We start from the raw sequence: 7,859 nt of genomic DNA, 5'->3' as shown, positions 1-7,859 counted from the left end.
GTTGACGCACGGAGAAACTCCGCTTTTAACCCTCCTACTTCTAGGAGCTTCTAAAGTCTCAACCGATAGGCATTAGCACTTACACGTCACAACGCAAAAATTTTCCTTCCTTTAACCATAGAGGATGGTTCATCCACAATCCTAAGGTTTACAAAGCCGGTTAGGATTTTATTATGTTCTAAAATATTCTCACGATATCTATGCAGTCTTTTTATTTGTTTATTATTATTATTTATTTCATTTTAGGGTTTTTGTAGATGACAATATGCATAGTGAAGTATAATGTTTTACTATTTATCGTTTGCAGAACATGGTTTAATCTATGTGATAGAAGATCCCACGTACATCTCAATGGTCAAATTTTAGTCCAAAGTAAATACGGAAAGTTGTTCAAACTCTAATTCAAAGTTTTAGCAAAACTACCAATATATCATCAAATGGAGATAAAGTACAAAATAGTTTTGTAATTTTAGCTACTTCTTGTACTTAGTTTGTGTTGAATTCACCAAGGTGCTTGTCTGGTCTTCTATCCCATGACTAATCTATGTACAATTATGTAGCAAATAATAAAGCATTATACTTCACCAAACATAATGAAGAGAATAAAACCCTTAATCTTAATATTGCATTTAGATAAGTGTAACATGACAAGTGACATTTCGTCATTGTTATTGGCTCCATGTTATATAAGACTGCCACCCAATTTACATATCAAATTTAAATCCAAAACAAGCACTTGAGTTTGATTTCAAAACTTTATTTTTTTATTTGGCGAACTTAATTAGAGTTGAAATTTGATATGTAAATAGAGATACATGGGATCTAAATGTCCATAAAATTTGGGTTTCAATTAACTTGTTACGCCCCAGTCCCAAGATAATGGAAAATGTGGCCCTTAAGAGTGGATATCGTAAGATATAATAGTGTTGGTTCATAATACTTTGTATCTGTTTCCTAGATTGCGATAAAGCTTTAAAGCATCCCTCGAGACAGCAAAATAATTGACTGTTTTGGAATGTTATCAGGAACCATATTGCATCAGCCAAGTCTACTTGGTCGACCTTGTGACGAATTATCTCCCAAGCTGATTTTGCAGTAAACAAGCTGGACGTTTTCCCTTTTCCAAATTACTATATTTGAATCAGAAAAATAAAGTTTTCTAACGTTTGAAAGTTGCTACCAAACTTCAATTAAGTCAGGGGAAAGAGAGGGACTAGGATTCCAGCCACCATCACCTAAAATATCCTGCAATTTTGCCCATTCTATTAGGGATAAAAATCCTTTGCAATACTGCCACATGGCCTCGGCTGTGCCGCAGAATGTGCACCACACATCCAGCGGTATTACAGAGGATCCCGATCCTTCTATTAGAACCCACATTATACTTAATATGATCTCCAAACCTGGACATCAATACACATGCCAGATGCCATTTATCAAGCCACAACCTTGCAGATTTACCATCCCCAATAGGGTGTTGCACCATAGGTTCTAGGGCTGCAACAGGGTCGGGTTGGGCCGGGCTTTATAGAACCCTAGCCCAACCCTAAGTCCCCTTAGCTGGGCCCAGGCCCGACCCAACCCTGACTCAGGGCCAGAAAAATCCAACCCTGACCCGTCCTCAAGGTCGGGCCGGGCCGACCCTGATTGGCCCTGATCATGGGGAGGGAGAAAGAAATGCATGGGTTGGAATGGGCTGGGAAGAACTTATTAATTTTACATAAAATAACAATATAATAAATTATATATAACACTTATTGTCTTCATATATAATATATTATATAAAAAAATATGGGTGAAATTTAAAGTCTATAATGTATAAATTATATCAATATATATTTTATACTATAACTTAAATCAGGGTCGGGTCGGGCTGGGCCAAGCTTAGCTCAAGACCTCAACCCTAACCCAACCCGACCCTAACTCAGGGCCAGAAATTTTCAGCCCTGATCCGCCCTCAGGGCCAAATATTTTAGCCTAGACCCTGTTCGGGCTCAGGGCGGGTTCGGGCCGACAGGGCTAAACTTGCACCCCTAATAGGTTCTATGTGATCTCTACATTTCATAAATATTCTCCATACCCATGAATAATTATGGAACGGTTTTACTATCTTAATATAATCTCTTCTTTTTTTTTAAATTAGAAAACTGTGTTGCAAACATTTAAACCATAAAGTATCCATTTCATAGAAATCCATCAAAACTGATGCACAACCCCTGCCATATTCATGTCTTTGATGCGCTTTAAAACCAAACCATCCTCTCTTCTAGGTTTACAAATCAAGTCCAAGCAATGTAATGGATCTCCTTTTCAAGATTAGGACCCGACAAAAAGGGCGAAGAAATAAAAAACTAGAAAACAATGATTCATATTTATGAATCACTTTACTTGGGAAATAACTAGTCCTAACTAGTCCTAACCAATAGATGTAGCAGCCTTCTATAAATGAATCTATCAACTACAATCTTCCAGCACAAGACAAAAAACGAGCCTTCCATCTTCCAAATTTCCTTCTAACCAAGTCAACAATGAGATCACAATTAATCCGCTAAAGTAAGTTTCCCTAAAATAAGAGAACACCAAGATATTTGATGGGAAATTTGGCTTCAGAAAAACCCCGTCAATTTCCAAAAGTTGCATATTACCAGAATGGGATAAACCTACAAGAATAATGGATGATTTGGTCTTATTAAGATGCAACACAGAATAAGTAGCAAACTCAGCTAAGACAGATCGTTAAGTTATCTGCGAACATGAGATGAGACTAATTTAAATATGGGAAATTTATGAAACACTCCTTGAAAATGGGTCGAAACTCGGATCACCCCCTGAAATAGAGCCCAATACTCAGATTCAACCCTACCGTTAGTGGTCCACCGTTAAACAATGAAGTCAGCCATTTAAATAATTTTTAAAATCCTAAACTACCCTTGTGCAATGTAAAATTACAATATTACCCTTGCAGAGAAAAACCCCCCAAAGTCTAATGTTTTTTTCTTCATTCTTCACTCTCTTCCCAAATGACCTGCAACTCCAAAAGTGAACTTCGCCGGACTGAAGAAAGACAAGGAATTTGAAAAATGGGTTGCCGAGACTGCCTTGACTCACGCCCTTATTGAAGCACCCTTATTCAAGCACCCTTCGTTCTTCACTCTCTTCCTAATTTGCCGTATTGCTCTTTGTAATTTCACATCTGAAATTTTTTTGAAACGGTATACCGGATCAAATCCGGCGTACGCCGTTTCGCTCTCTGTAAATTGACATCTGAAGATGTTTTTAAAACGGTATACTGGATCAAATCCGGCGTACACCGTTTCCATCTCTGTAAATTCACATGTGAATATTTGTTTGAAACGGTATACCGTTTCCAATCTGGCGTATGCCGTTTCCCTTTATGTTCATTTATTTCTGAAGACATTGGCAGAAACGGTATACTGGTTCAAGTTGCAGGTAGCATGGAGAGTCGCCGGCTGCCGTTAAACCGCAATTACTTTCCAGATTAAAATTCATTTACTTTCCAGATTAATAATCACAAATTTTGAAAAGACGAACTCGAATTCAATTTAGGGCTAGAGAGAGTAGCCAACAGAGTGGTCGACGACCACCTCTATGTTTTTCTAAAGAGAGATTTTGGGGGAGGGATTTCAGAAGATCGAGAAAAATCAGGGAGAGAGAGTGAGAAAAATCAGAGAGGGTGAGAAATCTTATACTTCTGCAGGTATCAAAATTGCAACATTTTAATTCCTTTTTGTTTTCCTCCTTTTTTTCACGACTTCTGTTTTATGTGATGAAGACTATGTAGATAATTCTCACGGCACTTTGCTTCGCCTGCTCGCTTCTCTCTTTTGCAATTTCCCTAATCGTAGTCGCAGGGAAAAATGCCGTCAAGAGGAAAGAAATAGGCTAGGTCAAAGGGTAAAACAGCTTTAGTGATGCCCACGGTTGATGAAACTATCGAAGATTCATTGAATTGTCCAATCGATTTGGAGCTGTCGGAAGACGAGAAGTCTGTAGAGAATCAAATGGTGGAGGAAGAATCGAGCTCTCTAGTGGTTGCTCACTCTGTAAAGAAAGCAAACAAAGCAGCTTCAAATGTTCAGAGCCGCTTATACGGAAAACCAGTTATTTGGACCAGCAATCACCCCCTGGCCACCCCACCATGAACGGAGACGGAGATGGCGTTGAGCAACGGGGCAGGGGTATCACCGTCAGGCATCGGTTAGGGTTGGAAGAAACACAAGATGAGAAGAATAGAAAAGGGTAGTATTGTAAATTTAATTCTAATGATTTATTACAAGGGTAAATTAGTCCTTTTACAGTTTTACATCAATAACTAACAGCAGACTAACACCGTTAGTGTAGAGGGGGTGATCTGAGTATTTTCAAATTTCAGGGGGTGATCCGAGTTTCAACCCATTTTCAAGGGGTGTTTCGTAAATTTCCCTTTAAATATTTGCACCAAGGAAGCAACTGAATCCTTCCATTAAAGAGAAGGTTCGCTGAAAAAAGGGAATACTTCCATAGTAAAATAAAAAATAGAGAAAATTACTTCGACATCCCCTGTAGTATGCCCTAATTACTTAGTCTCCTCAACGTTTGAAACAATTACTTGAACACCCCCTGTAGTTTACCATTTCTTTCAAGTAGCCCTGTCCATTAGTCAGTCATCGTTACCATGGGTTAAATATTTTGTAAATGCCTAAACTATCCTTAAGGTATAGTGAAGTGACATATTTCCCCCCCCCCCCTTCTCTTTCTTCTTCTTCTTCTTCTCCTTCTTCCTCTTGCAACCACAAAAAAAAACCAGCAACCATGGCTGTTGTTTCAAAAACCATTAAGGCATCTTCGAAGATTAAGCCCGAAAGGTCGAATCGGAATCAAAGAGAAAAGCTTCGTTTGTGGCTCTTATGGCGGTCGTCCTCACCGTCTTCTCCTTCATTGGAGATGCTATCGCTGCTGATGCTCCGGCTCCAAGTCCTACTTCTGGTACCGGACTTAGTGTCGTCTTCGCATCGTTCGCCGCTACTTTCCTTGTCTCTTTCCTCGCATTCATGCTCAGATCGTTCTACCGATAAACGATTTGAAGATCTCGTATGTCTCTGAATCTATTTTCTACTATTCCATCTAAACTACTCGGAGACTAACGGACCAAGCCATGGATGAAACTAAACCCCCACAATCCCACACCCATGTCCAGGGGTTGGAGCTTCATTCCGTTTTTTTTCCTATTTGACCCACAGATATAAAATCAGAATCGAGAAGGCAAATCAAAATCGGTCGAACCTGACCTGATTCTTGTTGTTCCAGAGCAAACGATCCATATAGGTTTTCTAGGGTTCAAGCAGAAAGAATCTGGCCAATTTCAACAAATTCCAACATTATATTGGAATAAGTTGAACCCTATTCAGATACCAATTCTTGTTTTAAACCCTGGTTTTACCCTAATTCAAGACTCAAGGACTCGGGCAATAACAATTGAGAAAGGCAGATTCCATCATATATTCGACTGAACATCTTACACCATAAAATTACACCCAAAATAAGAGAGAGAGAGAGAGAAAAGGCAAAATAAACAAATGCAACCAATTGCACGAGTTTAGTGCAAACATTTAATCTACAAGTATATAAAATGTAGAACATGGAAAATAAAACAATAGAGGGAGAGAGAGATTGAAAAGTTTAGGAAGCTAACACCGAGTCGCGTTTGTGGTTTCCAATATAAGTGGGAAGGGACCGTACGGTTTGGTGCAATTTATTCTGGGTTCAAAATGAATCGAAAATTAGGGAACCACGGAGTTCAGGTCTTAGTCTCTCGTACTATCTTCACGCATAGCCATGGCTGCCATTTTTTTTTATTTTTTTTTTGGTTGCAAGAAGAAGAAGAAGGGTAATTTGGTAATTTTAATTTTACTATTTTCTATTGAATAGGTGATAAGGGTAAAATAGACATTTTCATTTAAACACTAACAGAAGACTAACACCATTAGGTTTCGGGGGGTGTCAAGTAATTGTTTCAAACGTTAGTAATCGTAAGCAAAATGGCCATAGTACAAGGGGTGTCCAAGTAATTTTCTCTTAAAAATATAAAGAGAAATGAGATCTCCTTGTCTGATATTCCTAATACCCGAGGAAATATTCCTAAAATTACACTTTTACCCTATTTGGTATGTATTTCGATAATTCGGTACGGCATCGGTACATACCGAACGGTTTCAGTTTAGAAACCGATACCGTACCGTATCGAGTCCAATACCGTTTTCTTATACCATACCATACCGAATTTATAACAGTACGATTTTATGCGATCAGTTTCGGTTTCGGTGTACGATTTTGATTCCAAATTGACACCCTTATCGGCCATGGCAGAATAGTTGTGCCCCCCACCCCACCAATTTTGTCCACGGGCTGTAGATCACAAAAACTTTCACCATATTTTAAAGGATAAATGATTCCAAATGGGTCTCCAGGTCAGATGTGGTCAAATTTTATAGACAGATATACCTCAATGTAGGGTACTTACATGTCAAGTTAAGTCTCAAACGGAGTTTGCCAAATGGTAAAACAAAGGCACCGTTTGACTACGTTATATTTTTACTGTTTCTTTGCCAGTAACGTTACCAGAACCAAATGAAACAAAAAAACCGTTTGATAAATCCATTTTGTTTCACTTGTTTTTATAACAAAAATCAAAATTTATAACAATTTATGCCTAAAATAACGTTTTTGACATAACAACTATTTGTTGTTATTACCATTTTACAAGCCAATGTCAAAAATTGTTACTCGACAAATCACACTCGCTCATTGTTCGCTCAAACAAAAGAAAAGGAAAGGGGTAAAGGAAAACCCTATTTTGCAGACGAAGGGAGAAGGGAGACGATCTAAAGGGAGAGCTGCAACTCTCAAGGTATGGTCATCTCTATCTTTGCTATCTCTCACTCTCTCTCTCTCTCTTACTATCTCGCTGTCTCTCTCGCTCACTCTCTGTGTCATTCTCTGGAGGGAATGCATCAACCTGCAACTCTATCTCTCTCGCTCATCTCTTTGGCTCGGAGATGAAAACACTGTGAAATGCTCCTCCCCTTCTCATTCCAAAGTTCAAAACTGTTACCCGTGTATTGAACAAAGAGAACCCTAAAAGCATAACTCTCGCTCAACCTTTCCTAAAAGCTCTTCTCTCTCAACCTCTTTCTTGAAGCAATAAACTCATACGAGAAGGGAAACCTGCAGAACCATAGAAGATCAACGTCTTCACGGCCTGAATTGCAATCGACGCTCATCGTCTTCATTGCAGAAGCAATCGATGCTCTGAGATCCATAGTATCCTCTCTCTCTGTCGCTGTTCGCTATCTCTCTCTCGCTCTCTGATATGGTATGGCTTGACCTTCTTCGATAGAAGACCAGACCAGGTGCGAATGATTGTTTGTCCTCCTGAATTAGGGTTCTATTTGTTCATCTCTCTCTGTTTATTGCCTCTCTATCTTTGCTATCTCTCACTCTCTCTCTCACTTACTCTCTGGAGGGAATGCACCAACGTGCAACTCTATCTCTCTCGCTCATCTCTCTCTGGCTCAGAGATGAAAACACTGTGAAATTCTCCCCCCCTTCTCCGGCAGCCCCAAACGCTGCCTGCACCTCTATTTCTCAGCTGGACATCCTCTCCATTTTGTCCCTCCCACCTCTGCTAAACCTGTGTCAGTCTCGGCTTGTGAAGTATAAGGCTGATTTTTTCCTGCAATTTTTGTCTTAGAGATTTGTAGACTGACCTGCTGTAAGCCCTGTGCTGGTAGATTGAGGAACTTCAACAACCGAAAGGTAAGGATTTCATTGGGTTTTTCATGAAATTGTTTATGCTTACA

This window comes from Telopea speciosissima, chromosome 1 (genome assembly GCF_018873765.1).
Source record: "Telopea speciosissima isolate NSW1024214 ecotype Mountain lineage chromosome 1, Tspe_v1, whole genome shotgun sequence".
In the NCBI taxonomy this organism is placed as follows: Eukaryota; Viridiplantae; Streptophyta; class Magnoliopsida; order Proteales; family Proteaceae; genus Telopea; species Telopea speciosissima.
The sequence above is the reverse complement of the archived record's forward strand: the minus strand, read 5'-3'. Positions refer to the sequence as shown.